Consider the following 23,135-nt stretch of genomic DNA (forward strand, 5'->3'; position numbering starts at 1 on the left):
TGGGCAAGTTGGTGTGATTCCATGTTGAATGTATAAGTGGCTAAATAGGTTCTCGTTCTTTCGCGCATTTTATTCATTGAAGATGGAGGACTTAAAGGGGCACTAAAGGCAAATAACAATTTATGTCAGAGTAAAAGCTTAATGTATGACAACGACTAAAACGGCACTATTATCAGCAGCAGTGCCCTACTTACCAAGAAATTAAGCTAAATGTATCACATGATGAGCGCCACGAGTGGGACATTTTCGAAGTGATCCCGATGACGTATGAGAGGCTGCCTACAATGAATCACTAGTAATCAAAATAGCAGCAATAAAAAAAGAACCTTCCATGCATAAAAAGACGTAATAAAATGCTGTTTGTTCGTTTCCGTTTGGCTCATGGAAAAAAGAACTTCTGAGGCATTGCCATGGGGAACGGCGCGCGTAGTTCAATGGTTCCGTTTTCGCCGAACTGCGCTTCGCCCGGCACCCTGCTTCGCTCACGCGATCGCGTCTCAGTGGCAGTTTCGGGATCGCATACTGCCGTGTATGTTTTGCGCGCTTGTGAAAGTCGCTATGACAGAAAGTTCGACAAAATGCCGCATGCAACGACGCCGGCACTACGAGCCCTCAGCAGCATACCGCGTTCATCGGGGCTCAAGCCGCTGAATTGGAGCCCAGTGTCGCGAGCCAATGTCTCGTTGTCAAGTTCTCCGTCCACATCCATTGCGGCGATTGCGGCAAGCTTCGATGGCTTCTATGGCCATTGTTGCTGTTGTGGGTCCCGCTACTTTCGCTCTGCTGCTACTAGTGCCAGCGGCCGCGCAGTAAAGGCGGGCAACGTTGTGCACGGCAGCAGTGACTTATGAAAGTCTGATTTCAGGCGGGTGATTTGAAGTGCGCTAACGCGATGCGGACCACTAAAACGTGATTTTATTTCAAAATAAGCACTTCCTTGGCCTAAAAGTAGCACTACGAGGTTTCTAGACCGCTATTTCAACAATCAACGTCGACTTAATAGTTGTCTTTAGTGTCCCTTTAACAAGCTTTCCCTTTCGGGAGCGCATGCAACAATTGCTGTCCAACAGGTCCAGTGGCGGGATGTGAAATCTCTTGATCCCCCGAAAGCTACAGCTCTGGAATATGGGTCCGTTCAATTCACCTGCACCACCTGAACAACTTCACGAGGGGCTGCTCCCTGCCATTTATTTCAGTGGTGCAACAATGGTGTCCTCTGAACCATGCCGCTCATTTAAAAAGGTACAGGAGAGACTGATTTTCTGTTTCTGGTACCGGCTTGGTGCAGATCTGCACCACTAGCACACTAGCAGTGCTGCAGACAACACAGCGCTTAGCTGTAGGCAGAATTTAAACACTGTCTGCTGCTTCTATGCAATGGGCAGAGTATGTATAAAATGAACTTCTGTACCGCACATTCGTTTCAGCCTCTTCGTCTGTCAGAGCTCCTTTAAGTATGAGGTATCAAAAAAAAAAAAGACTGAGCTGAAAAAATAAACATCGGCAGATCATATTGTCGCGTAGTTGTGACGGTGAAGGTTGCAGCAAGACTGGAAAATACAAGAGTCTTTATTGGGGCGAACTTGTGCGTGGGAAATGAAGTCGAGGTACAAGCAATTCGCGCTGTACACCGATAGTGGCGAGAACAGTGGGCGGCCGCCGTGGAATGCTATCATCGGTGGAACGCAGTCTTTTATACATCAGTCATAGAACTTTCCAACGTTATCGCTGGTGCTCGCGTAAGCTCTTGAATAAACTTGACAATTTGCGTCCTGCGCGTAATGTGAACAGAGCGCTACAAGTTCAGTGCTACAACAAGTTGTAGTTATTAGAAAGTTCTCGCTGCAATACTCTAGCGCTGATTATCAACTTTGTTTTCAAAATAAAATTTGCTTCTTTCTAATGGCAAATGCAAGGGGATACATTTCTATAGTTGCTAAATTTTTCAGCGAACGAGGCTGACCTGGAGCACCTTCACATACACTCGAAATCTTTGAGGCAATATTAAAGGTTAGAGGGGAAGATTTTTGTTTGCAAATATATATATATATATGTTTTTCAAAGAACTAAGCCGTTCAAACATTTCTATAAGACAATATTTGAGCACCTGTCTTGTTAGTAGACACAGTCAGAATTACTGTAAATTTGTTGAGCGTTGAGTGACGTTTTCATTGTGGAGAGTGTTGATAATAAAATTTCATTTTGTGTTTAAGGTCAAACTGAAAAATGGCTTTACTGTGCGCCACAGAGTTAGAAGCCATCACGTGTAACTCTTCAGGCAACTTCATAGGCCACTATAATAAAGTATTCTCGTTAAATCAATACAGTAGAACCTCAGTGATACATTTCCAAAAAAAATGCGAAAAATAAAGTTATGATCCGGGGAAACGTACAATCCGAATCCAGTAACATTGAGGCTGACAAACCCATATTGAAGCGCAAGGGCAAAAAACATTTATATCTCAAAAAAAACAGAGGGACTCTTCGATTTTCGAACTTCTGCCATCTCGTTGGCACCCAGAGGTCAGCCACCTAGTTCCGGTCCTGACTGGAAACGTCAAGTGTGTTGAAATCCTGAGACTACCCGGATATTGCAAAATCGAACGCTCGGACAATGCGCGTAAATGTAAAGAAACTATACCGCCGTGGCAGCAAACGAAACATTGCGCCGCTTGAGCGTCGGTTCTTTGCATTGCCTCTTTGAAACATGTGGCTAGGTTTGCCGAAGAGCTGAAGTGATCTTCTCGGACATACGTAATTGGGGTACAATCACGCGTGACTCGCCCCATCCGCGAAGAAACTACCGCGCCGCTAACGGCTTAACAAGCTCAACTCTGCGCACTGCCTGTAACAATCGCGGTACAACACGATATGCGGAATCTTACGACAGTGATAAGTGTCCCCGAAAATGACAGCTGCTCGCGGCTATCGCGTACTACGTTGCGCACACATGCTGATCAGTTTGCATTCTGTCTTAACTTATTGAGACATGTGGCGGTATGTTCGCTGCCACTCGTAATCGCACTATCTCACACGGCGGAACGGGCTTTGAAAGATAACGCCAGGCATAATGGCAACCGAAGGTGAAGTCCCCAAGCGCCCGCATTGCGATCTGTTGAGTCCTCACAAAGATGGCGGCTAGCGCATAGTCTCTTTTTGGTGTCTGATAGCCAGAAACAACACTGTACCAGAAACCTTATGGATATTTTCCAGAACAAATTTGTCCTGGCAGGTTCTGGCTGCCCGCGGGTAAGCAGAATTGTCCAGCTAGAGATAAACGAACGGCAACTGGAAGTGCGCCGGGCAATGGGCGAAGCAACCCGAAAATGAACGCGCTCTGGGAGAAATGTGTAGAGGAAATGACGTCTTATCAGCCATGTAGACGAATTCCACCGGACATACGTCACGAAAATGCGGTGGTGCTGTCGTTGGGCGTTTAGTTTCGCGCGGTAGGCAAAAGCCGCTGTGCCTGTGGCAGTTTCTGCCGTGTTTTCGCTGGTGCGTGCGCTGTTTGGCGTCGTGCAACGAAAAAAAAAAAGGTACCGACGAGCTGCGTTGCGGTTACTTACGCAGGAAGGCACAAAAGAGGCGGAATAACCTTCTGTCAGCTTTTTTTTTCCTTTTTTTTTTTTTTTACGAAGACCGTCGCAAGAAATTGTCTGCGACGCCGGCTCATAGGTTATGTGACAGAATTTGAGCGGTTTACGCGGCTCGTTTTACCTAACGAAAACGATTAACTTGGTCAAAAGTGTGCCATTGTAATGTCCCGCACAGCATTTTTTGCCATCCATTGGAAGCATGTTTACCTCAGTCCACAAATACGTAAGCGGTGTGGATAGCTTTGTAATATGCGGAGGATTCATGACAATTGAAAGATGTGGACGTCAGAGGGGTCAAAAGGATTTTGTAGTAGGCACGTGAACAAAAGTGTGGCTCGGTTCATTAACGCAGCAGCGAATGAAAGCACGACTTCGGCTATTCTTTTCCAAGTTGTATGCAGCTGCGATGACACACGCAACACAAGTGCATTGGACGCGGCTGTTTCCACCCCCCCCCCCCCCCTCTGGCTGCGATACGCATTAAGACATTTCTATGTCTTTCAGACTCCACAGGAAAACTGCAAGCGTGAAATGTTCCGTGTCTGTTTGCGGGTTGTAGGCCTTCGTGGTCTCGATTTCAGCGTACGGGCAGAGCTGCGACCGGCAGTTGCATATCTAAATATTCGTCAGGTTTACCAAGATGAACCTGACAGATATGTAGCAACCTTATCCATGGCATGTAGTAATTGTTCAATATGTTATCGCAGCTGTATCGCCAATTAAAGTGTCAGATTACCTTTCACGTGTGAATGAGAAACTAATCCGGCAAATTAGTTTATGTGCAAGGATTTACAGTAACGATTATGGACCCGTTCGTAATTTTCCTCCACGATAACTATTTTCATACCAGAGCAAAGATATACCTGATGTTAGGCTGAGGTTATCAGAGATAGAGTTGCACGTCAACATAATTTTTATACAGTAAAAGCTCGTTAATTCGAATTTCACGGGACCGGAAAAAATGTCCGAATTAACCGAATGCCGAATTAACGAATGAACGGGAAAAGCAACATTAAAATCAAGTTGGAGAAGCATACCTTTATTTGCTGAAGTATTTTGTAATGGTCGTCTGCGTTTTCGCGCAGATTCCGGCTGACATTACAATTTTTCTTAACTCTTCCAAATGGCCAACAGCACGCAAACTGTCAGAAGTGCTCAGGCAAACGTCCTCTAATATCAAAAGAGCCTCAGAGACTTCCCGTGAGGTGCGATGAGTTCGCGACATCATTAATAATTTCTTGATTGGGCAGGAGACCAGTCGTGGCGACACAATCATCAATCGCGATGTAGTCCTGAAGGGTCATATCTGAGGGAAGGACAGCATCGAAGGTAGGGCAGCCATCGTCGTTGGACTCGGCTGACACCTCGCCGATGCCATCGTCAGCTACTGCCGCATGCTCGGGCCTCACATGTAAACACTGTCACAACGGGGAAAGAAAGAGAACTCCGCAAGAAGAGACGGTGCCGACGCAACACAAGGGAAAATGGCGTTGGAGGCGAGCGAAGAAAGAAGACGCCGACGTTCGGTGACGCTGCGATCGCCCCCACTAGTTGATGACGATAGCGATGGCACTGAGGTTTCGGTTTCGCTCCAGTGGTGCCAGCGCTGCCTTACCACACTTTTGTGTAGCGGCAGCCGTCAACATTTGTCCGAATTAAGCGGTGCGGTGTCCAATTCTGACGAATTAACGAAGGTTTGGCCCCATAGATTAACATGCACTTCGGCCGGGACCAATAGAGCCGTCCGAATTATCCGAATTTCCGAATTAACGGGTGTCGAATTAACGAGCTTTTACTGTATGTTCATTTCAGAGTTCTTGTTGGGGCCGCGAGAACTTCCTCTGTCGCGGCTGCTCGGGCGCCCCTTGTAAACACGCGGGACTCGCGGTGCTCGGAGGCAGCTTTGCAGCTGCTGTGCCAGTTCTCACGTGGTCATAGAAGGCGGTAGTGAACTTTGGGCTGGGCGGAGCCTGTGCGCCGTGACGTCACTACAAGTGCATCAGTATGTCGACGGTGCCTACCCCTGTTTACAAACATGGAGTAGGTCTATGCACTGCACACAGTGGCGGCGTTACTATGGTTACGTGGCGCGGCGTGTTGTGTAGCAGCGGCAGCACGTGAGTTTCTAGGTCTTGTACCGAACCGTGGTGGACTGGAGGAACAGCCTCCATTCTTTCCCCATGGAGATTTTGACGCCCATCGTGGCTGCCTGCCTTCGGGTTGGTGCGTGATTGACAGAGAGCTGAGGCAGTGGCTGAGGGGGCGATAGAGCAATTCGGAGAAGACACAGAGGGGACGATCACGTAATTCGGAGGAGATGCGGAGGGGAGAAATTAGGCACTGTGGAGAAGCCGCCGTCGCTGCGCGGTGGCAATCTGCCACTTAGCACTTCACAAGTACACGAGAGGGCCCTTTTTGCACGGCTGAATGAGTTTCTGGCTGCAGAACGCATCATACGACTGCAGTTTCCCGAAGTGCTGAACATTTCTGCTGAATAATAGTATTTTCCAGGAACGTATTAACCGGAATGTATTACTACACATAGCTCAATTGGGTTTTCATTTTCGCGATTGCAAGCGTAGTAGCCGGGAAATCGTATGAAGCGGGGACGTATCAACGAGGTTCTACTGTATTTCAGGTAAAATCGTTGTTTGGGCTAGAAGTTTTATCTAAAATATAAACATGAGCTTTACAATATTGTTACTGTGGGTCCCTGCACCGAAGACTCCCAGATTCAAATTTCTGACCATGGAGTAACAGCACAAGTAACATGCGTTTTTTTTTTGTAACGGTAATAGTAACACGTTACCTTTGTTTGGAGGTAACGTAGGGCTTTAATGCGTTCCTTTTTTGTTAGCGTGATGAGTAACGTATTTAGTTACTTTTTTTCTGGTAGCTCCCACAATACTGCCTCTGTGCTGGTTGTTTGGTGAGCCGCCTGACGAACTACAAGGGTGCAGCGCATAGGCGGAGAGTACGGGGGGGCTGGGGGGCTTGGGCCCCCTCAGGATTGCCTCATGGGGGGGCTGAGCCCCCCCTGGCGCCAGCCCAGGGTATTTTTTAAGAGCTTGGCTTAGGTCCCCGGGTCGTCCTGTCTGGCAGCTATTTCACAGGAGGCTGTTTTTGCCCGCTTATTTTTCATTTCAGCCATTTAAAGTTCGGCACATGGGCCAGTGACAAGTCAAACATTCAATGGAAAAATGCCCCTCAAACGGATTTTTACGTGCAGAATATGTTGTGCTGATGAACGACTGAAGCGACGACTTAAGCTACGACAAATTAAAAAATTCACCGGCGATTACTATACTGCCTAATTCGCTGAGCCTCGTGTTCGGGCAACGCCAGCTTTGTTTGAAGTTTTGACTATCCGCAGTTGTAGCAATGTAACATTCGTTACATATTGCCACAGAAACTGCCAGCGCTCGAGTGCTACGCACAATATATACTCTGTGCATTGCAGCTGTCATGAACCAAGTGAAACGCCCACAGCTAAAGCCACCCTACCACAGCCCCGTTACGACAAGCGAAGCCAGCCGCAGTGCACGTGCCAGCCCTGCATGCGCACGAGCTCCGACCAAGGGGCCAGCGCGCGCGACAGAGGAAGAAAGCGAGGTTATAGGCCAGTATCCCGTGATATCGACAAACTCCGCATTCGCTTTCTTTCGTCGTCGGCAGCGCTGCGAAAACGGTGCTAAAAAGCGCCCCCTACGACAAGTTCTTTGGTTTCGAGTAGTCAGACAGGCGGCCGCATGCAGCACTAAGCTCAGATGCGCAATGGAGCCGCCGCTGTCGGTTGTGCTGCGCTTTGGATCTCGGCCAATTTCTGGCGTGGCTGAGTTCTTCAGGCCAAGCAATCTGCGTAAACGCAAGAAGCTCGTCAACGTCAAGTATGTTTACGACGTGCAGGAGATTGAAGGAACCAGGGGCGTAGCCAGAAATTTTTTTCGGGGGGGGGGGGGGGGGGGGGGTTCAACCATACATTATGTATGTTCGTGCGTGCGTTTGTATGTGTGCATGTATATATATGCAAGCAAAATTGAAAAATTCCGGGGGGAGGGGGGGTTTGAACCCCCCCAACCCCCCTCTTGGCTACACCCCTGGAAGGAACCATTTCGGCGCGCTGCAACTCGCAAGTGCAGCGAATCTCATACGACGTTGAACTCGAGTTAAGTTTTACGAGGCATGCTCGCGCGATTAACGACAGTGCATAAACGAAAAGGTTGCTGTTAAGAAAGCAGACATGATTTGCATTACACGACGAAACGGAATCAAGAAAGGTGCAGTGACAAAGGCTAGCCGTCGGCGGCCCGAATGAGCGCATTCGCGTCGTGTGCCGTTTTCTGCCGCATTCAGTCGCAACCCCCCCATGCACGGTCGTAATTTTCAACATTTGCTTCTAGGGAATTCGTCAAATTCTGTCAGCGTGCGGTGGCGGTCGAGAAGCGACGGCGCGCAATGTTTACAGCCGGCCGCTGGAAGCAGCCGGCTGTCTCGTTTCGCACGAAATGCCGGCTGCATATCCTTGTGATCGCCGTCGGCCACCACGGCGTGCCGTCTGGACTGCACACAGGGAATATATACATATATAAACGCGTGCACGCGCGTACGAAAAGTAATCAGCACGTTACGTTGCAAACCACGTTTTACTCGCGTACTCACTTCACGTGTCGGACGGCACGTATCCAGCGGTTCCGTCGCTCCACTTCGTACGGCTTTCAGGGGAACCAGTAAAACCGCACATTAGGATCCTTACCCCCATGTTCGAGGCAATTAACCACGCAACAATAACGGCGGCGACCGCGCTTCGGGACCGCGCGCTGCTAGCCGTCGCCCAGACCACCTGCTTTCGGCACGGTTTGTTGAAGCAAGGATCGCTCGTCAAACATGTCAGACTCTGCAGGCATAGCGGACAAGTTCCTGCGTACGTTTTAAGCACTTTTTGAGCCTGAAAACTAGGCGCAAAATTAAAACGCTTAAAGCAACTGAGAACTGCGTAACTCGCCGGTCGGCGTCCATTTTTGACTACGCAAGCAACTTCGGCGCACGCCACCAGGCTCCGCCACAGTACTCAAAACTCCAGCGCGTCAGCCCTATCGGTTACGCCGCCGACGCCAACAGCGATGCCGCTCAACGCAGGAACGCTAATTGTATTGTCTTCAACCCCGTAGTGAATGGTTTTGAGAACACAAAAATGATACTGAGAATCCAAAGCAATCCCGACACAGTCAGTCAGTGGACGCTTTCGCACATGCTTACTCGCCAATAAAAAAACGGGTAATTTTTTGGTTGCCTACATATTGGTACCCTTCGACATGCCTGCTTATAAAAGTGCCGAGAAAAGATTGTACGCAGTTTTGATTTATCAGTAAAGGGTTTTACTAAAAGTTCGGCCACCAATGAGCAACTCCATTACTCGTCCACATTCATAACCACAGCTTCGCACAAGGTGTAGTGGTAGCAAATAGTATTTGCTACCATCTCAGAATTACTTTCGGCCATCTTGAATTGAACTCACTGGCATATAATTAAAGCTGCCCGCCATAGCGTTAGCCTACTGTCTCCTGTGTGGCGCATGTTTTAACAAAGTAAAGTCTAACCCCACGCATTGCGTGAATCGATTTTACGCGACGCAGTCAACGACGCGACCTTTTTCGCTTCGAGCCAAGAGTTACGAGGTGGATCGATGTCTTTGTGTAAATTGAAAAATAAATCTAGGGTCTTCCACTTACAGATCTTCATTATGATATCGCGGGCACCTAAGAGACTAAAGTTACATTAAATTCTTTAATTTCGAAGTTGGACTCATCTATCTATCTAATATATATATATATATATATATATATATATAAAGTATGAGAGGTGGCACTTCAAGAAAACTTCATTTATTACGTCGACGTTTCGGTCAGAGCCTGACCTTTCTCAAGACGTCTTGAGAAAGGTCAGGCTCTGACCGAAACGTCGACGTAATAAATGAAGTTTTCTTGAAGTGCCACCTCTCATACTATACGACAACCACTCCTTCACTATTTATATATATATATATATATATATATATATATATATATATATATATATATATATATATATATGTATGTATGTATGTATGTATATGTATGTATGTATGTATGTATATATAGGGAGAAAGAGCAAGTCGGGCCCCCGCCCCCTCCGGTAAAATTAAAACTCTCCGCCTATGCCAGCGACATCAATTCAACGAAGGGGATTAATTGCACCGCTTCAACAACAATCAAGAGCCTACTGCGTGTGCGGAAAGACTGCTTGCAAACATACAGAAGCAAGGAGAGGGAAGAGTATGGACATCCGACCCGCGCAAGCAAACAAATCCAGAGGAGAAATGGCAGCCAGCACCTCTGTCGTTATTCGTAGCTGGAGTGATCTTTTTGTTGCGACAGTTTATTTGGGGTTCAATGAAAATGCACAGAAAAGAAAAACAAAACACATTAGTAATCTGTTCTGATGTCGCGCCACAATTGCTTCTAACGTTGTATTTATCCTATCATAGGCTTGCCCGCTTAGCCGTCATTTCTGCCTGCAATAGTTCTGGCAAGCACCGCTACATGCTTACGTGGTCAGAAGCGATGTAGTGACATCATTGCGTGATTAAAATACTAAATCATGCAATATTGTTGCTTAGACCTATGCTAAAATTATCCCCAGCCATCAGTCTACGCAAACCACAAATAAAAAATGGGTGCTTCAAAAGTGTTGGAGGGTCCCTTTAATATGGTGCAACTTCAATAAGCGCTTGCAGGTAATGATAGTGAAGTAGTTAATTGGTGGGCAGAACAAGTCTAGTGCAGTAAAGGAAAAATGTTGCCAACGAGTCGGTGGGCAGAACAAGTCGAGTGCAGTAAAGGAAAAATGTTGCCAACGAGTCGATTAAGAAAGTGGGCAAAAAGAAGTGTCCATGTAGGGTGATGCTTTCAAATGGGCATGTTCCACAAAGTATGCCCTAAGGATAGATGCCTGTGAGGAACATTCATTATTCAGATAACTGTACAGAACTTTCATTGATAATTTAGATAATTGTATAGAACTTGTGCACACAATAAAACTTAAAACTCCTTTGCATGGTGCTTAGTAAACATCGCACAATAAAGGTGTGGATTAAGTGACGCATGCACCTACTTCAAACCAAGGTTTACTCCGAACACACGTCTATTATATAAACTTTGAAACTTTATTCATTCCAACATTCCATAATTTGGGATGCTGAGGGCCTTCTTATGCTCTTCTTATGCCAGCAGTCTCACAGATGTAAACTTAAAAACATTAAGTGAGCCCTCTAAATCATACCATTGTGCTGTGCAGGCAGCCTTTAACCCTTTGCGGTCCGGTGTCGGGCAGCGCCCGACAACTCAACACGGCCGTAGCGGTCCGCTGTCGGGCCCCGCCCGACAAGGGTGTTCGTGGTTTAAATTTCGCTGTCTTTTCACTGCGAGTCGCGCGCATTTTTTGTATACATGAAGTGCCATCTCTTGAGGAATAAGTGATCTTTGTTTGTTGAGGTTTTACCTTTTTTTTACACTAGGGTGCAGCACTATTGGCACTATGTTCACCACGGGGCCTAGAGCGTACCCACTCGCGCGCGCGGTTCGCTGAGAAAGATGGCCGCGTTTTCACCGCGTGTGTTTTACGGTGGTGCTTTTAGCGAAAGCGAGGATGACATTAGGGAGGAAGCGAATTACGTGCCTCCACGAGATAGTGATGAGAGTCATTCGACAGAAGTGAGTGACAAAGACGACGACAGCGGCGGTGGAAACCTGCAGTAATAACCCTGGCCTGCACGCAGGGGAATGCTTTGAGCGGTATCATACGTTCCCCAAATATCGCTACAAGAGTTGCCTGCAGAATGCAGGAGCAAAAATAAATATCCTGTGCGTTTCTTTTCCACAGTTTGTGTTTTTCGCGGCGCCAGAAAGTGGCGAAATAGTTTCGGACCGCTAGAGCCGGAAAGTGAGTAAAAATTTTGGACCGCAAAGGGTTAAAGATCAGTAAAGTGAGCAAATTCATCACCAGCACAACCTCTAGGGAAATGTGCCAAGGTACGCCATCCCATTTTCAAGGTGCTGCACAATTAATCTCGAGGATGCATGTTCATTTACCAGCCACATCTCAATGGGGTTGAATAGCAATAACACCTGTGTACTTCTGTTTAAGTGCACGTTAAAACGATCCCAGCTGGTTAAATTAATACGGAGTGCCCTGCTATGGCGTGCCTCATAATTATGTGCTGCTTTTGGTGCATGGCTTCAATTTTTTTTGTGATGTGAGGTTGGGATGTGCCTCTGAACGAACCTTGGTTTGAAGTCTCTGCTCAGTGTCTGTTTTTGCAATACCACACCTTTGGTGTGCACTGTTTATACACCACCATGCAGTTTGCTTAACCTGTCCAAATCACATTTATAACCTTCTTTGCATAGTGTGCCTGTTTTTCAGCTGTTTCTCATATATGCCCCATGAACTAGGAAAAAGTACTTTTGGGATTCCTAAAATGTGGGCGTGCCACAAACTGCGGCTGCTGCCTTCAACTTTCGTAAGTAACAGCACAAGAACTCATTACTTTAGTTAATGAGTTCTTGTTAATTAGGAATTTTAGTGCCATTTTAGCTACAGCAAGGCATTTCTGCCTCGACAGAGTTCGTGTGCCAAGACGAAAGAGCCTAACTGGCAGCATCTCTGCAAAATGTTTCTAAAATATTTGTATAGTTGAAAAAAACAGTAGCTGGAAGCACTGAATCTTCATATTGAATAGACAGCTGTTATCACTATTTGTGGCAGCTTTAGGTGTGCAACTTAGAAGGGTGATTCGTGATCGGGGAAAAGTAGCCGCAAGAACACACAGGGCAGAGAAAGAGACCTGAAGCGCACTGGCTATGCACTTACTTGTAGGAAGTGCAGCGAATGAACTACATGCTGCTGGATCCCTGTTGCTGTACTTTGAAATGAATCGGGCACATTGCAGCAGCATATAAGTAGTTGGTCTGTTTTCGAGGCATTTGATGGAAAATGCAAGACATATCAAATGAACCATAAATTGTGGTCCAGTGATTGGATTAGAGGCATGCTATTGTGGGGACTCGCAATGAACTGCCTGTGTAGTAAATTTGTTTTCAACTTCATTTTGCAGTGTACTGTTGTATATGATCACTTTGCTGAAGGCACTACACTGTTCGAGTCGATTGACGTGACCCTTCCCGCGAGCCACGTGAAAAGTATTTTTCTACGCTCCAAATGGACATGCCCGATAACGAATTTGCACTATGTTTCTACCACGAGATTTCATTCTTTTAATGCAAAAATGGAGCATGATCAACTTCACAGTAGATATTTAATTACAATTGAATTAAAATTAATTACTATAACACTAATAAATGCATTATCACATTATTTTTGCTGCAATATAATATCGAGTGCCTTGAAATAACATTGTTTCAATTTGACGCATTTGCAGACAGTTCTTCATAGGCGGTGTCTAAAAGGGTTCGTATGCAGAAGGAGGTCTCGAAGTGGCACCTCTTTTTCAAACTATGCATAAGAAAACTGTTACAGCTGTTTATATACATTTAGTGCAACGAAAAATAGCTGTTTTTTAGCATGAATACTATGATTAAGGGATATAAAATGCACAAATAACAGATGTGCAGAAAGCGTTGTGGGAGGGTGAAGTTAAATATTAATAAACAGTGTAAATGACGTGAAGTAGAAATAATTTGAAAATACATTGGCATGACATAAAATAGTATAAATAAATCATATGACATACATATAGTGGAATGGGCATTTCCATGATAAGGGTGTTAAACAGTATATATGGTGTTACAAAGCAAACAGGCTAAATTGCACTAGAATTAATTATAGGGCACTGAAAGTATCGTGTGATATCAGACAAAATGGATCCTTCTGGGTGTTTCTTGAATTCGTGAATTTGTGTTTTTGTATCTAAAAGAACTGTGTTCCAGAAAGCCACAGGTGAGAAATGGGTTAATTGATGGATGAGGCCGGGAGTGATGCAATGCGATGGCAACTTTGTTAGAAGTTGCAAGAAGGCTACCTGCGCATCAGTGGCATCAAGAGCATTATAGATACAGCTTCTAAGGATGTGTTAAATATAATTTGATTTGGTGTAAGAGTTGGAATAATAATAGTGGGCAGACATGTGGTGCACGCGAAGTTGAGGTCAGTAATATCAGTTTCCCTCCTACATGAGATGGACGATAACAGATCATTAGGCAGTGCATGATCAGCCACCAAGAACTGAGCAGCATTAATAAGACATTTGTGGCAGAACTTGCAAAGTTCAGGGATAAGTCATTGATTTAGGTATATCACCCATAATTGTGTTTTTTCTGAAAATAACCTTGCCATTATTCATGAGCCAGAAACACAAAAATATGAAGCTGAGGAAAGTGATTGGTAAAGGCAACCAAAGATAAAATTCACCTGTGTTGAGAAAGTTTGGATAGAATTCCAACCGAACTGATTCACGGTTTCGAATATTTAATGTATGGTCGGATTTGAGATACCTGACAAAATGCAGAGAGCTGCTGCACACACTGGTACACATGCAGTGGTCAAATTGTAGCCGCCGGTGCAGCGATTTGCGAGATATAGGCAGCCACAGTACAATGAACTGCCGCGCTGAGTGACCCGCGCCGCATCTTGGAAAAGGTGGTCTTGAGTGAGATTTCCCTCGATTGCAACTCTGCTACACACACGTGTGTTCCCGAAGCCTTTTGTTCTGGCTCAGCACGGCTCTACCCATAAGTGTAATCTGAATTTCATTGACACAACTATTTTGGCATACAGCAAGGACAAAATTAAAAGGACAGTTGTAGGAGCATACAGTATGCTGCCGGGGAAGTGTGGCGCATGTGTGAGCTCGCCGTCCATTGCACTTACGGACAGGCAGGTAGCGTATCTAGGGGAACTAGATAATTTTGATCGTCACACATGTCTGATCTAGGATTCCGATATGGCATTTTGCTAATATAAATTTCCAAGAGAAAAAAATTCCTGCGTTTTTACCTTTGTTAGCATTCGTTTGGCCACAATGCCCTCTCCTCTTATGTCTTTGCCCACCCTTCTTTGTCTTTTCGTTTCATTAAATCATTTAGATGTGTTTCGTCTGTGTTGTTTTTGTCTGCTGGCGTGAATTTTGCAGCACTGCCTATTTTCATCCATGATGTTCCAACTAGCCCCAAAACAAACTCTCCTTTAAAGGGACACTAAAGGCAAATATTAAGTCAACGTTGATTGTTGAAATAGCGGTCCAGAAACCTCGTAGTGCTGCTTTTGTGCCAAGGAAGTGCTTATTTTGAAATGAAATCACGTTTTTAGTGGTACGCATCGCGTTAGCGCGCTTCAAATCTCCCGCCTGAAAATACGACTCTCATACGTCACTGCTGCCGTGCACAAGGTTGCCCGCTTTTACTGCGCGGCCGCCGACACTAGTAGCAGCAGAGCGGAAGTAGCGGGACCCCACAGTAGCAACAACGACCATCGAAGACATCGAAGCTTGCCGCAATCGTCGCAATGGATGTGGGCGGAGAACTTGACAACGAGACATTGGCTCGCGACGCTGGGCTCCAATTCAGCGACTTGAGCCCCGATGAACGCGGTGTGCTGCTGAGGGCTCGTAGTGCCGGCGTTGTTGCGTACTACGATAGGAGCCTCGGCAGCGACTCTCCCGAGCCCGAGCCCGAAAGCAGCGAGAAAACCAGCAGTGCGGTGTCGGGCGACGAAGCTCATGCGGCATTTTGTCGAACTTTCTGTCAGAGCGACTTTCACGAGCGCGCAAAACACACGCGGGCAGTACGCGATCCCGAAACTACCACTGAGACGGGCAAGGCGCAGTTGGGCGAAAACGGAACCTTTGAACCACGCGCGCCGTTCCCCATGGAAACGCCACGGATGTTTTTTTTTTTTTTTCATGAATCAAGCGGAAACGAACAAACAGCATTTTATTACGTCTTTTGATGCCCGGAAAGTTCTTTTTTTGCTGCTGCTAGTTTGATTACTAGTGATTTATTGTAGGCCGACTTCCTTACGTCATCGGGATCACTTCGAAAATGTCCCACTCGTGGCGCTCATCATGTGATACATTTAGCTTAATTTCTCGGTAAGTAGGGCACTGCTGTTGATAATATTGCCGTTTTAGAAGTTGTCATACATTGGACTTTCACTCTAACATAAATTGTTATTTGCCTTTAGTGTCCCTTTAACACCTGCTGACCATGCAAATACTATTCGTAGCGGGAGAGCTGCCCCCATGGGAATTAGTAGCATGGTTTTACTGCACGAGATACGTCTCCAAGCCATGATCCCGCTACCTTGGTTATGTGTTTTGCGTATTTTTGCTGCTTGTAACATGTCTGATGACATCAGTTTGATTGTGTGTTCATCCAGTAATTTGATAAAACTATCAAGATGCCTTTCCTTCGTTGAGAAATTGCAGGAATGGGAATGGGCTAAGTTTTTCATTACGAGGTAGTGAAAGAAATGGAATTGCAGCAAGTTCTAAATTCCCCAGAATGAAATGGGGGTGCCCATTCTGCAACACGGCTTCAAAGAGTTCTTGGTGTTTGTTCACACTCCCACTGAAGCTGTTACTTCCAGTACGCGGACATTTTGTCATTTTGGGATAACAATGGAGCACAAAAAGAAAGGCGCAGGTCAAAGAAAAGCATACACACGCACCACAAGTGCTCACTCGCAACTGAAATTCCAACATGCAGTGCCAACCAGCCCACCTATCCATCCCGTTTGTCATTTCCAGTAGTGACTTTCCAAAGGCAGCTAGGGCACCGTGTGCTCGCTCTTTTAAATGCTAGTTCTGTGGTTGGGCAAGCAAACTGTGCACTGGCAGTGGTAATTGTAGAGACAATGGTGGTGCCCCGCTATATCTGGTGCACCTGCCTTGTATTGCGTTGAGGCCGCACATGCTAGGCAAAGCCCAAAATTTATCTCGCACAGTGACGGAAAGCGATGGCATCCATATGGATGAGTGCACAGTGTAGTTTGGTAGGGTGCGCCCTTACAAATATGCACAAGATTGTGGCTAGTATAATCTCCAACCAATTTGCTTTGCCGGTAGCAGTTTCATGCCTATATCTACTCTCGTTTATTGAAGAGCCGGCCGTTTTTTCAGTCACATCGCTGTTCTTGTCGATGAGAGCAATGTGAGTAATAGACCTTTTTCAAGCAGTCTCAGAGCGCCCCGCTGGCGTGCAGAGCACTATGGGAAAAGTGTGTGAGCCGGCTGTTCGGTCGCCTTCTGCTCGTTGGCGCCGTGGGATCGATGGGACCACGAAACAAAATGAACACGTTGCAGCTTCTTGACTATTCTTACATCCTAAATACTGCACACATCCGAACGCATCGGCACGTATCCCTACGCATGAAATGCGAAAGGATTAACGCAATTTAGCGTAGGTATTATGGGGCGTATATTCATCGGATGTAGCGGTTATGCAGCGTGCGTATTATTGCGTGCCAATACATGTACAGTAGACTCTCAATAAACGAAACTCTCTTAAATGAAATTGCTGCTTAAATGGAACAACTGCCTCTAACATGATTGGTTTTGTGCTTGAATTCTGCACCCCTTTTCATCTCTCAGTAAACGAAACTCCTGTTAAATGAAACATATTTTCCTGGTCCCTTCAGCTTTCGTTTAACAGGAGTCTACTGTACTAAAATAAGAGCTGGAACACAGAATTCATGTTTATTCAACGGTTACTTGTAACGTACTGATATGAACGAGATAGCTTTCTGCTTGAGCATTTAGTGACATGAAGACTCCTGCGCTGGCCAACTGCACTTAGCCACTATGGCATTTAAAAGGTAATCTCATATTGGTCCCAAGTACGACTTACATATCCACAGTGTGGTCACATGTGAGGCAACACGTAAACACAACAGGCACTTGTAAAATATAACATCTGCAGTTAATGTCAAGGAATAGGGATAAAAGCTTCTCTTTTGTTAACTGCGGTGTGAGTGATGCGTACGCTGTCTAATCAGTGTATCTTATTTTACTAAATGCCGACTGTACTCTCTCGCGCAATCTTCAAATATCAGAGCTTCACCTTTGCTCGTCAAGTGTCGGTGGATGTTGTTTCCGAATGGATCCACGAATTGCATTGACCGCTCGGGGAATTAGTCTATGAAACTGAGTTGTATCTTTTTAATTTATGCTGTAGGGCATGCGGGCGCAAAAAAAACTCTTCGGAACCACTCAGCTGGGCTACAACAGTGGCCTACAACAGCTGGTCTACAACATCAATTTACTATACATCGTTAATGGCACTACAACTGCCTATACCGACTGTTTAGCTGGTTTAGGGTTTGAATCATTAATTCTCCCACTAAGTATTCTACACATGGAAGCTATACGCTTCTTGATCATGCTCTAACATCGCACCTTCTCCACTCGCGGGTGTCATAGATATGCATATCACAGACCATTTACCTGTACTCGTTGCAGTTCAGGCCGAGATTCCTCAGTCCAACTCGACCTACTTTTGCTCGAAGTTAGACCGTGATGGCTTTGTTACCATATCAGGTACCGATTGGCCATCGATTAAATCCATGGAGGACCAAGAACTAGCTCTTGAAAGTTTTTGTTCCATCTTTTTAAAGCTGTGTGCGCTAACACAACTACCACGAAATGCAGAAAACATTTCAAGTTTACCAGTAAGCCATGGGTAACGAAAGGTCTCCTAACCACTATGAGAAAAAAAAAACTTATACGGAAAGACTAAAAAGAACCTTTGAATGTTCGTCCAGCTGCTCGATATGAGTCATATTGTAATGTGTTGAATAATTTGCTAAAGAAGTCAGAACAACTCTATTATGAAAACGAATTTGCAAAGCATAAGGGAAATCCTAAAAAGCAGTGGGAACTTCTTCAAAGACCGATGTTACCTGTAATAGTATAAACACAAGGGCAGATCTATAAGTGATGCTTCTACCATAGCAAACTCTTTCAGCGACTATTTCAGCGACTCTTTCAGCGACTATCCAATTTTTTTTTCTCTGCTGTTATTTAGTATGATGTGCGAAAACACCTATGGCTCAATAGCAAATTTATTCATCTTCTCAATTATGTTTATTGTATTGCTTTGTTTCAAAATTTTGTACAGGGGGAAAAAATATAACCGTGTAACCTAATGAAATAATGCAGTTTTCACTGCGCAGAGAAAAAAATTAACTTGTACGCTTTTTGAGCTAGATCATTCGAACTTTGCTCTAATGTAGAAAGCTGTTTAGCAAATATTTTGCATGTCTCAGATTTTTTTTTCTGTCATGTTGGGGACACATTAAAAATGTTCTATGCAATGTTAAAGAAATCTTGTTTTTCATAAATATTCTTGCATATTATACCTTAATATTATTAGGAACAATATGAATTTTTCAAAGTAATACAATTAGTAAGTACAATCACTTAGCTTCAAATTGATATATACTATTACACTGTATCTGTCATATTAGTCATAACAAAAAATAATTACTAAAACATACAAAATGTGGCCAATTTTTCCACGGTCACGAAAGGCTTAAATTGGTGTCTGTACCCCTTCAAGGTGCACAGCAGCTGCACAGCAAACTATGGATAACACTGGCAATGTTGGACACCAGCATTTGAGTTCGTAAGGAAAATTGCAAAAAAGTCATGCCTTGCAAAGCAGAGCACTCTTACATTATAGCCCCATGGAGTAAGACCAAAGCTTCCAATGGTTGCTGGCCCTTTAATGGTTTTGAATCGAATAAGCAGCATTTGTGTGCTCAATGCTGTGCTGAAGAAATGTAAGCAGGGAACTATTCGAAACTATTTTGCAACCGCACCTGATCTGAATGACAAGGACACGAGCTTTGAGTCCGAAGATAACAGCACCTCAGCCTTGAGCTCCGATGGCGACAATGTTTTGCATCAGCCCAAGAAATCCGCAGCCATTCTGCAGTTGGTTTCGTGTACGGCCTCAAGTGGTCTCCTTTGCAGCATCTACTTGCTGCCAACCTTTGTGTGCAATCTTAAAGCTACTCTGGTTACGTGCAAGGTCCACACACTGCCCAGGTGCGATGTGCTGCCACCAACTGCGAAGCTTCTCTTCATGCCAAGAAGGCTGCCCTAAGCACATCATGGCCCCACTGTACGGAGTGGCGCCAGATGTGTTAAGACTGTGTGCGATTTCGTTTTAGGGGCGAAGCTCCTAAAGCCGTGGGTCTGTACATGCATGTCTTTCGTGGTACGTGACCGCCTAGTTCTATGAAGTGCACTTGCGAGGAACCCACTACGCTATAAATCACCATAATTTTAAGTGCACTTGCGAGGAACCCACTACGCTATACTTCCTAAAGCCGTAGGTCTGTACATGCATGTCTTTCGTGGTACGTGACCGCCTAGTTCTATGAAGTGCACTTGCGAGTTCTTTGAAGTGCACTTGCGAGTCTTACGTCTTTCTTAATGATGTAATGGGCGAACTTTCACGGGAGAGTTACGGTTTTACCAATGATCTCCCCTCTCGAGCTTCGCCCCACTCATCATCATTCATTCCGTGAATATGGCGTGATTTTTTTCTTTTTTTCACTGCGGAGGTGACCAGTACCATCTGAAAAAATGCAAATATGCTTGGATGCATACTTTAGAATGCCAACCTATGCGGAGAAAGGTGGTTCATGGAAAGAGGCGACGCCAGACGAATGGGGGAAGTTCATTGAACTTCTGATTTGTGTGGGAATTGTTCACATTTCATGCATTCATCTATGTTGGGACACCAGCAGGCTTTTCTCGTAAAAAAGGAAAGTTTGAAAAGTCAGAGTGCATCTGTGTCTCACTAAAATCGGGAACTGCATCCCCACATAGCACGTGTGATGAAACAGTTCGTTTCAGATTTTTTTATGGATAGTTTAATACCAGCATTGCATACAGTATTTATTTTTATACTATTCGTGGGTCATTTATCTCTAAAATGTATTCAGAATTTTCTGTTTTGAATGTTTTTGTATATAGTATAATAGTATAGTGTTTTTATTCTTTATCAACTGGGAACAAAAAATGACTCAGATTTATGTTGCATAATATTTTTCTCGCACTGCTATTACATTTCTCTGAAAGAGCATTTAATTATGCACAATTTGGTATGCTGCAATGTGTGCTGGAATATTCTTAGTACAGTGGAACTTCGATTATACGTCCCCCGGTCCTGCGACGACCCGCGTTTTACGACGAATTGGCTTGGTCCCGGCAAAACCCCCATAGAAATAATGTATTAAAAACCTCAATTGTACGACGCAATTTTACGCCGGCCCCGCCTCGTACGACGCTTTGCTGGACTGTCCGAGAAAAAAAAAGACCTACGATGACGCGGGCTGGCACGCAAACACACTGCGGCCGGGCGAAAAAAGTCGGGAAACCGAGGAACCGAGTTCGTATCCGCGCTGCCACCACAGGGCCTCTTCAATTTTTCGACACGCGGTCGGCCATAGCTAGCCAGAGCCAACGTTGGCCGGAGCCAGCCGGAGCGCATTCGTTTTGTCGCATTGCACTGCGCACTTCCGTTGTCGCCTTTTTTTTTTTTTCTCTCTCTCTTCTTTTGGGTGGTTTTGTAGTGACCGTGACCGTTGTGACCGTTGTGAGCAGATAACATGGCAGATAATCTCGAGCTCGCTTTCTAGTATACGATAACTTTCACTACATTTCGTGTCGTTATACCGGACGTGTTGAACGGCGATTGTTGAGCCAATGTTTGCGACAGCCGCGGGAACCGGAACTCGCCGCTGTCTAGCTACCAGAGGGCTGGGGCGTTTTAGCCGCTCGCGATTGGTCGAAGCTTGCAAATCGAATAGGCCTACTGCCGTGCTGCCCATAGAGTTTCCTAAAATTAACTAGAGGGGACTCTGGCGCTGCGATCGTTCAGCTACCATGGGAATGATGGGTAGTACACAAATTTGCCTAGTCTTCGTGCTTGCGGCTTCAAACGTACTTGTGGCTTTGTTTATTGCTATGTTTTGGTTTTCTTTCGGATAAAATAATGGATCGTTGTGAACTTCGTGACCAGGTTTGAATCGCTGAGCCTAAAGAAGTTAGAGTGGCGAAGTGAAACTGCTGACTTTTGCTGAACTTCGTTTTGAGACAAAGCGGATGCAGCCGACGCGGAGCCAAACGGAGCCGAAAGTACGAAGTTTAGACAAATTTGTGTACTACCCATCATTCCCATGCTGGCTGAAGCGTCATGCGTTGCAGCCCCCATAGACACTAGCGCCAGAGTTCCCTCTAGTAAGTATTGTAGGAAACTCTATGGTGCTGCCATTCAGCCATTCCTTCACGTGTTTGCCTCATCGGTTGGTTGTGCTGCGCCGCAGCTGCTGTGTCCACGTGCAAAATTTTCTGTGTTCGGTCATTGGTGTGCGAGGAAGCTTTCCGTCTCGCAATGTCGCGGAACCGAAAACCGCTGACGCTCGGAGAAAAGCTTCGCATAATCGAGGAGGCAGAGAAGCGGAACGGAGCAACAAAGGCCAGCATTGCCCGCGACCTGAACATTCCCGAGTCGTCGCTGAAAACGATCCTCGCGAAGAAGGACAGCATCCTACTAAATGCGGCAAAGTTCGGCCTGAACAGGAAGGCCGCGAAAGATGGCAAATATGCTGCCATGGAGAAGGCCCTCGTTGAGTGGTTGCGTCAGGCCCGCAGTTCAGGAATCGCCGTGGATGGCGCAATTTTGAAGGAGAAGGCTGAGACAGTTGCATTGCGCTGCGGCATTGACGACTTTAAAGCCTCCAATGGCTGGTTGGATCGCTTTAAAAAACGCAGTGGAGTTGTGTACAGCCGCTGCTGTGGAGAGAGCGCGTCAGTCAGCTCCGACACTGTAGAAAAGTGGACTGCATTGCTGCCGGAATTGATACGGGAATACAAACCGTCCGACGTGTTCAACGCAGACGAAACTGGACTATTTTATAATATGCAGCCAGAACAGACATTGGCATTCAAAGGAGAGAGCTGTCACGGGGGTAAGCGAAGCAAAGAGCGTCTTACCGTATTGCTTTGCGCTAATGAAGACGGCTCTGAAAAGCTTCCTGCCCTCGTGATCGGCAAGTTTGAGAAGCCGCGATGCTTCAAGAATTTGAAAAGGCTGCCGTGCCAGTACACGTTCAACCGGAAAGCCTGGATGACGGCTGCTATGTTTTCTACATATCTGCAGCAGCTGGACTCCAAAATGGGGGCTAAGCAGAAAGATTCTTCTTCTGCTTGACAATGCGCCATGCCATCCATCAGATATGTCGCATTTGAGAAATGTGAAAGTTGTATTTCTGCCCCCCAATTGCACTAGCCAGCTGCAGCCACTTGACGCTGGCGTCATCAAGTGCATGAAACAGAAATATCGGAAGTTTCTGGTGCAGCGTCGGCTGGCGGGCATGGAACGCAAGCAGTTGGATAAGAAGCTTTCTGTGCTTGACGCAATGCACTACATTGCTAGTGCATGGGACGCAGTCACGCCAGAAACTATCGCCAAG

The 23,135-nt window shown here is 45.7% G+C and overlaps 1 protein-coding gene across 1 annotated transcript in view; it reads left to right on the top strand.

The window, feature by feature from the left end:
* Window positions 1-23,135, top strand: part of LOC119385379 (lysosome-associated membrane glycoprotein 1-like) — a 95,366-nt gene that overhangs the window by 65,805 nt on the left and 6,426 nt on the right. The gene's annotated exons all lie outside the window — the stretch shown is intronic.

The sequence above is a fragment of the Rhipicephalus sanguineus genome, chromosome 3, assembly GCF_013339695.2.
Source record: "Rhipicephalus sanguineus isolate Rsan-2018 chromosome 3, BIME_Rsan_1.4, whole genome shotgun sequence".
Taxonomy (NCBI): Eukaryota; Metazoa; Arthropoda; class Arachnida; order Ixodida; family Ixodidae; genus Rhipicephalus; species Rhipicephalus sanguineus.